Raw genomic sequence first — 9,025 nt, forward strand, 5'->3', positions numbered from 1 at the left:
GCGCTTCCTGTTTCCGCAGCCTGATCATTCTACCTGGCTTTTGGAAAAGCTGGTCACGACGTGCACTGCAGCCATTCAGCATCGCTGCCGTGGTCATTTAGGACCACCGTCCTCCTGGACCTAGTCTTGCCGCCCTTCCTGCTGAAATGCACAAAAAAAAAAAAGAAAGAAAAAAAAAGAGTTGCTTCTGCGAAACCCTGCGTGCTCTTCCCTCGCCACGTGCGCGGAAGTGGGGAGGTRAAAAATGAGGAAACCACGGCTGCCCCGTGTGAGGATCGAACTCACGACCTTCAGATTATGAGACTGACGCGCTACCTACTGCGCTAACGAGGCTCCTCGATACGGTTTTTTGCGCGCAGTGTCCTTGTCCCCGGCGCCGCCGGGCCGTTTCGGCAGAGCTCCTGCCTGCGGGAGCTTCTGGGTCCCCCCGGCTTCCCCGAGCACATACCCAGGGCTCGCACCCACCGCTACAGCCACCTTTGGAGCGCTGCGAGAGAGACCTTGCTTTTTGCAAATGCCTCCTTTTCCCATGCTTTGCTGCAAGAGGGACCTTTTTTTTTGCAAATGGCTCCTTTTTCTCCCATGCTTTGCTGCGAGAGAGACCTTGTTTTTTTTGCAAATGGCTCCTTTTCCCATGCTGTTCTGGGAGAGAGCTGCATTCCTGAAAGAGTCCTTTGGGGTTCCTGACATTTGCATCCAGCTCTGCTGGCCAGAAACACTGTGAGGGCAGCATTGACAACATGTTTGCAAGGAAATGAAATTGTTTCCACATAATTACAAAAAATTAAAGCAAACCTTGTTTGCCTCTGTGCTTTGAGGAGTCACTGTTCAACTGTGATTTCTGCAATGAAACGAACTCTGTGCGTTTCTGGAAGTGCTCGTCATAAGAGGTGCCCTGCGATGCCAGCAGAAGTGCTGCCCTGAATTGTAATTGTCAGGACTCGCCCTCAGCTAGGGTCTCAAGGCAGCAGTCACCATGACAATCAGGCTACAAATACATAATTTGGAAGAAGACATGAAAGCAGACATTTAATTGATGCAGAAAGTCCCCAAACCTTGCCCACAAGAATCACTGTGGAGAGACTGTTTGCCTGCACAATGAACAACTGGCAGAAAAGGAAGGAGGAAAAAGCCTTCAGACATCAGTCCCTCACAACAGACAAGGAGAGATGTTTGGACTGTCCTGGGCATCCTGAGGATTTTGCTGAGGGTCCAGCAGGCAGCTCTCATTGTCACCGGGACTGATTTCCAAGGATCTGGCTGATTGTGCATTCGAGACTGTCAGATCATGGATAGCTACATGGTTGGTGATCATGGATGGATCATCCAGGCTACAAAGCTGTGGTATCAACAAAACTGCTATAACCACAGCATGAGTAAATGCACAGCTTCTAGCAGTCTAACCCAGCGCATTCCTCATCTAACGCAACCCACGTGCAAAATGAGGCTGTCATTTTTAATAGCATGGCTAATCTTTTTGGGCTTCAGTGGCGGACGAGTTTAGTGCCCACAATTTTGATTAAATTAAGAAAAGCTGCTCCAAGCATCTGAAACAAGGCACGTGGGCAATGAGTCACCTAAAACAAACATCGACTGTTTGGAAATACGTCTGTGGCTGTTTTCCACCTGTATTGAATCACATGAATTTTCCCATGTGTTATATTACATTCAGCCAGCTACTCAAAGACAAACTTTCTGGCACAGATCTAGAAGGCCTTGTCATGTTTGTTTGTTTTGGAGCTGATGGATTCATGGAAAGGACAGCGGAAGTACTGATGGCAAGGATTTACGTGTGAGTGAAACAAAAGATGTCCTTGGTGACATTGCCTCAAGCAGAAACTCAGTCTCTAGCACATATGTATTTCCTCACTGCTTTTCCCTTCTTTGGTTCTTCTGGTTTTACTTGGACTTTTCTTTCTCCTTTTCCCCTGAATTCCTGCTGTGTCTTCAACCCTCTCTCCCTTTCCCTCACCTACCTGGCCCGTATAACCTTATCCCATATCCTTGGCCTGAGGGTGCTGAACCACAGAGCCTCCTCCRTCCTGCAGTTCCTGGGCCATCTGACTTTCCCCTCTGGTCCACTGACCCCCTTTCCAGGCCAAGTCAGCAGAAGGCAGGACGGCCCATCATAAATCCATGCCAGTTCCTGCAGGTCTCCATCGCCCCGTGCCCATTTCCTCCAGATCAGAAGGWGGAAGGGGAAATGACTGGCTGGCTGAAAGGCAGTGCCCATCTCCAGGATGACTGATGTTATYGGGCAGGGAGAGAAGCCCAGCCAAGTCAGAGGCAATGCGACAAGCCCTGCAGGGCTGGAGCTGGCCAGCCAGGCTCCCTGGCGATACGCTATGCGAATACAAAGTGCTCTTGATGCTAAGAGTGAATGCATTTCCCCTTCCTGAGGAGCGGAGTCAGGAAGGCTGATCCTAGTGTCTCATCACACCAGAGAGAAGGAACAGTCATTGTCACCACCTCGACTCTGAACCGGACAAAAAAAGTTTCCAGTGATATTCTTGCGGAGCATCACACAACAGCTACAAGCAGAGAGCTTGGAGGCTGGGCACAGTGAAGGTCCTCGGGACCCAGAAGATGGAGGGTTAATACAGAATGCAGTGTTTTACGATTGAATATAACTTCTAAACTTCATCATTTACCAGCCTGTCATAAAACTGATACTTTTTCTTCTATGTTACTGTATCCATTATCCAAATCTACCAGCCTTATCTGTGACAACAGGGAAAACAGTGAAAGTGCACTATTGTCATCTCATGTCCTCTGTGGCACTACCAAATGTCTGAACACCCTTCTTTGTAAACATTACCAGACTAATAGCCCTCAGCTCTCCAGTACTGCTGTTTCAGGCAGGCAGCCTGCAGCTCTTACCATAGGACTCTTGAAAAAAGGATGTACTGAAAGGGGAAACTCATTGTTCCATTTCTCTCCAGCAATTAAGGAGCTGATGTAGCTCTTGCTATAGTCAATTAAAGTCCTTACACTCACTGTAAAGGGCTTTGGATTGGTCCCAAATTTAGTGTCCTCATTTTCTCTAATCCTGGAAGTGTTTATGCCTTCCCAGCTTCTGAGCAGGGATGTGCCAGTTGATGGCATATCCAGCCAATTATAACCTGAAGAGCTAGGAGAGAATTTTTTATTTTCCACTTGGTAAGACGGAGAGAAAAGTATGGCAAGACAGGCCGAGACAGATGAACAAACCCTCTTTGCAAGCCCTGTTTTCCCCACAGAGTATTTGCAGCATGTTTTCTTGGCATGAGCCTGCAGTGGGATTTCTGCTTTGCAATAAGCATCCTTGCGGCAGACCTCTTAGAAGTGGAAATATTTTAGTGGAAAGACCAAAGAATTTTGTTTTGGTTTTGTGATGTACATATTTTCATCCCAGATGTACTTTAGCTGCAATTGTAAGCTGGGAAACAGCTGATTTTAGTATTTCCCACCTTCTTCCTTTCTGTCTGGGCTCTGATCTCATCAGATTTTGCAGGATAAACTGATCAGTGGACAGATGGGGCTCTTCAAGGAAGATCCAGAGCACTGCAGAAAATGCTGATGATGACTCAGGAAGTGTTTTGCATCCTTCTGCTTTAGAGCTGAACTCAGTGTCTTCTCTTTAGAAAAGAGGATATGGTCTTTCTTCAATGTACCGTCCTTGTAATGAGGTATTAGCCAATCTAATGATCAGCCGTGGCCATGACTGCTTGGGGTCGCCGAAGACTTTATGGCACTTTCACAAGAAGCAGTTGTTGTTCTTTCTGCCTTGGCCATGGTCCAGCCTGAGCAATTTCATTGTGCCCGGCACCTCTGGCAGCTCAGTTCTCAGAAGCATTATCGGGGCCTGGCCGGATCACGGGACAGGCAGTCAGGTGTTCGAGATGTTATTACTGGGTCGGCTGCTGAGCAATGGTTGTGCAATCGCAGGCAGCTCACTGAACCTCTGTGTGCCTCAGTTTCTCACTACGTAAATAAAGAGGCTGTTTACTGAAGCTGCAGGCTACGTAATACTCAGCTAACATTTCAAAATGTTTAGAGATCCTTTAATTCTAGGACTATTAAAAATCAGTGGAAGGTTTTGTTGCATGCTATATTATTCCACCATTCCCCTGCTACGCCTCTTCCATTCACACTGCGGTTACTGCTTGCCAAGAGATTATGGATACTTTTGAGTGAAAGGTGGTACGTAAACATAAATTATTGCTGCTTACACCAACTGATTTACTGTGTTTCCTTGTGAAACCAACAACTTCCATTTAAAAATTGATACTGAAGCCAAGAAATGTTTGCTGGAACAGCAGTAGCAGCAGCAACTGAAGTCAGGGTTATGGTAGGTAGCAATGATGTCTTGTGCAATACTTCTTTTAGGGGAGCACAGGAAGTTTTTTAGCCCAGTGTTGTAAGAAAATGATGTTTCTATGATCACAATGTGTGCGTGTTTGGATTTACCCTTCAAAAAAGCATTTGACCAATGATCTCAAAGGTGTTCAATTCCAACAAGTCTTGTGAAATAGGTGGCCACATAGAGGAGAGAGAAACTTTGAGTATTCCTGCTAACAGATAGGCTCATCTGTTGTTAGACCTCCGAGAAAACCTGCTCAGGGGAAACGTTCTGCAAAGTGGCTTCATTAGTTTCACTTTTCTCAAATTATGCTTTTATATCCCCACAAAAATAAAGATATTTTGTCTTTCTCATAATTTCTTGGTAAAGTTCTCCTACAGCAAAACGTGACTTCCACAAAGAAATTTGAAGTTTAGGATTTTCTTCATAGGATAGTCTTAAGACAATTTTAARATTAAAACCTCTTAACACAGTTATTTTGAATAATTGCAAGAATTCACTACAATCCTATTCTGCCCGAAAAAACTCTTATGATAGGTGGGTAATGATTGTACACTGTATTCAAAAAATCAAAGCCCACACTGATCTTTAGCTGAGCTAGATCGATAAAAACAATGAGAAAATAATTGAAGGAAGGTATTCTGATTCAGGTGAGAATGCAAGTTACTCTCAGTACAGTATCCTTCACTTTAATTTTATGTTTTTTTTTTCTCTCCATGTAGTGAATTTAATACTGGTGACAGCTGCTGAGCTAACAGCCCTGGACACTAAAGTGCTGCTTTCCAGAAAGAGTGTAGCATTGCAGAGGGACAGCTTGGCCTATACACTGTACAAAGCCTTTTCAGTAATTTTTACCAGAGAAATGGGAGGATGTCTTGTAATTTTGATTGTGATGTATATTCACTTTGTTGTGAGGCAGCTAATGTGAAAACTCATTTCTTTCTGGGGTTAGGGGTAAATGGGAGTTTTTCCCCAGGAAAATGCCCATAAATACCAGCTGGGGGTTGAAGAGAGAGTCACCATTCACACTGGCTTTTTAACAAAAGTACCTTCTGGAGGACGTAAGAGTTGGCAAAGCCTGGCTTTTTTCTTCAGACATAAGAATTAGTATAGCCTGCTGGCTAGGGCGCAGACATAAGGATCAGAGCTGAAATCCAGTCCTAGCTCAGGCTTTGACCTGCTTTGTAACTTTGCGCAAATCCCTTCTTTTGCTTTATGAGAAAATAAGCCTGAGAGGTATTGCAAGAGATTATTTACTCCATCCTCCTTCCCAGGATAAGATCAATTCTCCCTAAACTGTTCAAAACAGATGTTTGACTAATTTATTTTTTAAAATGTCCAGTGGTGAATATTCCACTGCTTTCCTAGACAATTTGTTTCAGTGCTCAGATATTCTTACCATTAACCCAACCTCTAACCTGTATTTCCTCTTCCAAGATGTAAGCTCGTTATTTCTTGTCCTAGACTCAGTGCATGCAGAGAAGAGCTAATTCCCTCCTGCTTTGCAGCAACCTTCTGCATATTTGAAGACTACATAATGTCTCCTTTCAGTTACGTCATCTCTTCTTCAGACTGAATGCTTTCTAAAGTGTTTTAAGACCTTTATAGTAAAAATGCTTGATGAGTTTGTTTTTTAAAGGGCTCTGTTCAAGTGCAAGCACCAAATTTGAAGCAACTGCATTTCAAAAGCAGTATTTTCTCACTAGCAACGTGGAACTGTGTTTGGGCAGAGCTGGTCCCAAAGGCTATGTCCATGCTGTCATTCCAACTGTGCCTAACACCTTTCTCAAATCCAGACTTGCTGACTGTCTGTGCTGTCGACACGTAGGCATAGGCTAAAGCTAAGATGAAGAGGGAAAGGTCAAGTGAGTCTCAGTGAGGATCTACGTTTTCCTTCTCACAGTCTCTGCAGATTATTCATGAGCTGAACATGTGATAGCCCAGCCTGTCAGCGGATACTCTGATTGTGGCTCTTCCTAAGCACCATATGGATGCTTTCAGTCTGAGCTGCAGCTCTGCTAACAGTTGGTAGCATGGATGAAAACCGCATGACACATAGTGCTCGGTATTGTTAGGCCGACCATTGGGACTCACCTGCACATGCTGACAACAACGCTAAGTGGTTTCATCAGTGCTTGTCCTCCTGTCTGCAGTCACAGAGAGTATGGCAATCCCTCAGGTATAAAAATTCTGAGAGCGTGGTGGGATCTCCTCAGGTCAGAGAATGCTTTTGAAAAGGCAGTAATTGAAATAAGAAAGAATTAAATTCTGTTGAAACAGAAGGTTGGGGTGACCAGAATGTCTGAAAATCAGCTACTAGATACTAGCACTGGAACTAACTGGTGTCCGCCATGAGCTGCTGTTGAAAGCTGTCTCTTTAATAGAGGCCTCCTTCTTCAGTTAGTGGGCAGAGAAATCAAGCATAAAAGTATAGAAAATAATAAAACATTTAATTAATTTAAGTTTCAAATGCATCAGACCTCCTGTGATAGTCTATTATGTCTCACCTGCTGTCTCTGGACATTGATGTRATGGATAGAGCATTCATAGATCTCAGGGCTGTTTTTTCCCCTGGTTAGTCACATCTTTAATGACCTCATCCTATAATTAYATGGCTACCGGAAATGTTTGACCCTGAATCATAAAATTATGTAATGAACCCTCATTCCATAGTGTGAACATGGCATCACTGTAACTTTAATGTACTGTTCCATCCCAAAACTGGTTAGAATTCAGATCTCCTCCCTGTATTCTCATTTTGCTAAGAACACTGCCACTTGCAACTCTCTGTATCTTCAGCAGCAGCAGCGGAAGCTGAATTGTATAGTTGGATTGTATAGTACCACTGCTGCAAAAGCCTTCCTATATTTCAAAACCTACTGCCTAGAACATACATGAGAAAAGAGGAAAGGAAGGCAGGTGCATTTGTCTGTCTAAAGTCAACAGCTTGTGTCAGAAAGCTGCTAAAGGAAGAAACAGTTGGACATTTTTAATTGAGTGACAATATCTGCTGTATGAATACAAGTAAACTTGGCTGGCAACTAAAATTGTTTGCAATCTAATCAACTCTTGACAAATTCCATGTGATTAGGTGGCGGGCTTTAAAGTGAAGTGAATTTTAGATCACCTGTCTGGCTCTAAAATTTTATTCATCGAATGTAAACTTTGCAACAGGTTCCTCATCCTCATGTTTGTGTGTGCTGAGGGCATATTGAAGGTAAATAAATCATGGAACTTGCACCTCCCCATTGAGGCCCAATGGCTCAAGAGAACATGTTTTGGGTTGCAGATGGAGGAAGAGGACCTGGTGACAAGAGACATGGAAAAAGCTGGGGTACTTAATGTGTTCTTCACCTTGTTTTTTACTGGTAAGACTTGCCAGTCAAATCCCAGGCCGCTGAGATGASTGGGAAAGTCTGGAGCGGGGAGGACTTACCCTTGGTAGAGGAAGATCAGATTAGGGAGGATTTAAACAGACTGGACAGACACAAGTCCCTGGGACCTGACAGGAGGCACCCACGAGGGCTGAGGGAGCCGGCCAATGTCACTGCGAGGCCACTCACAATTATTTCCGAGCAGTCATGACAATCAGAGGAGGTTTGTGAGCACTAGGAGAAAGCAAATGTCAGCAGCTGTCACTCCTATTTTCAAAAAGGGCAAGAAGGAGGATCCAGGGAACTACATGCCAGTGAGTCTYACCTTGATCCCAGGGAAGGTGATGGAGCAAATCTTCCTGGAGGTCATTTCCAAACATGTGAAGGACAAGAAGGTGATTGGAAATAGTCAGCATGGTTTTACAAAGGGGAAATCACGTCTGACCGACCTGATAGCCTTCTATGATGAGATGGCTGCCTTGGTGGACAAGGGGAGAGTAGTGGATGCTGTTGTTGAGCAATGGCAGGGCACTCTGAGAAGACCATGGCTGCCGTGTCGCTGGGGGACGCTGGCGGGGAGCTCTGAGGAGACCATGGCCTCCGCGTCGCTAGGGGGACGCTGGCGGGGCGCTCTGAGGAGACCATGGCCCCCGTGTCGCTGGGGGACGCTGGCAGGGAGCTCTGAGGAGACCATGGCCCCTGTGTCGCTGGGGAGACACTGGCAAGGTGCTCTGAGGAGACCGTGGCCCCCGTGTCACTGGGGGACACTGGCAAGGTGCTCTGAGGAGACCATGGCCCCCGTGTCGCTGGGGGGACACTGGCAAGGTGCTCTGAGGAGACCGTGGCCCCCGTGTCGCTGGGGAGACACTGGCGGGGCGCTCTGAGGAGACCATGACCCCCGTGTCGCTGGGGGGACACTGGCAAGGTGCTCTGAGGAGACCATGACCCCCGTGTCACTGGGGGACACTGGCGGGGCGCTCTGAGGAGACCGTGGCCCCCGTGTCGCTGGGGAGACACTGGCGGGGCGCTCCGAGGCGGCCGGGCCCCGCTGCCATGGCACAGCAGCTCTGAGGAGATCATGGCCGTGTGTCGCTCGGCACTCTGCGGCGGCCATGGCCAGTGTGTCACGGCGGGAAGCAGACAGGGAGCGGCGCACCGGGGACGCCGCGCCGCGCTGCCGTTGCCGCCCGGCTCATGGCGGCCACGACCCGCGTGTGACTGGGGTGGGCGTCGGGGGAGGCGGCAGCGCCGCCCCGCCACACTCAAGATGTCGGCGGGGCCGCGGCGCGCCCGCCCCGCCCCGCGCCGC

General features: G+C 46.9%; 1 non-coding gene across 1 annotated transcript; it reads right to left on the minus strand.

Annotated features, from left to right (window-relative positions):
* Window positions 1-260: 260 nt before the first annotated feature.
* Window positions 261-333, minus strand: TRNAM-CAU. The gene has a single exon. It is a non-coding gene; the product is annotated as a tRNA-Met (tRNA).
* Window positions 334-9,025: the final 8,692 nt, after the last annotated feature.

Source organism: Apteryx rowi, unplaced genomic scaffold, assembly GCF_003343035.1.
Source record: "Apteryx rowi isolate R43461 unplaced genomic scaffold, aptRow1 scaffold_94, whole genome shotgun sequence".
Lineage (NCBI taxonomy): Eukaryota > Metazoa > Chordata > Aves > Apterygiformes > Apterygidae > Apteryx > Apteryx rowi.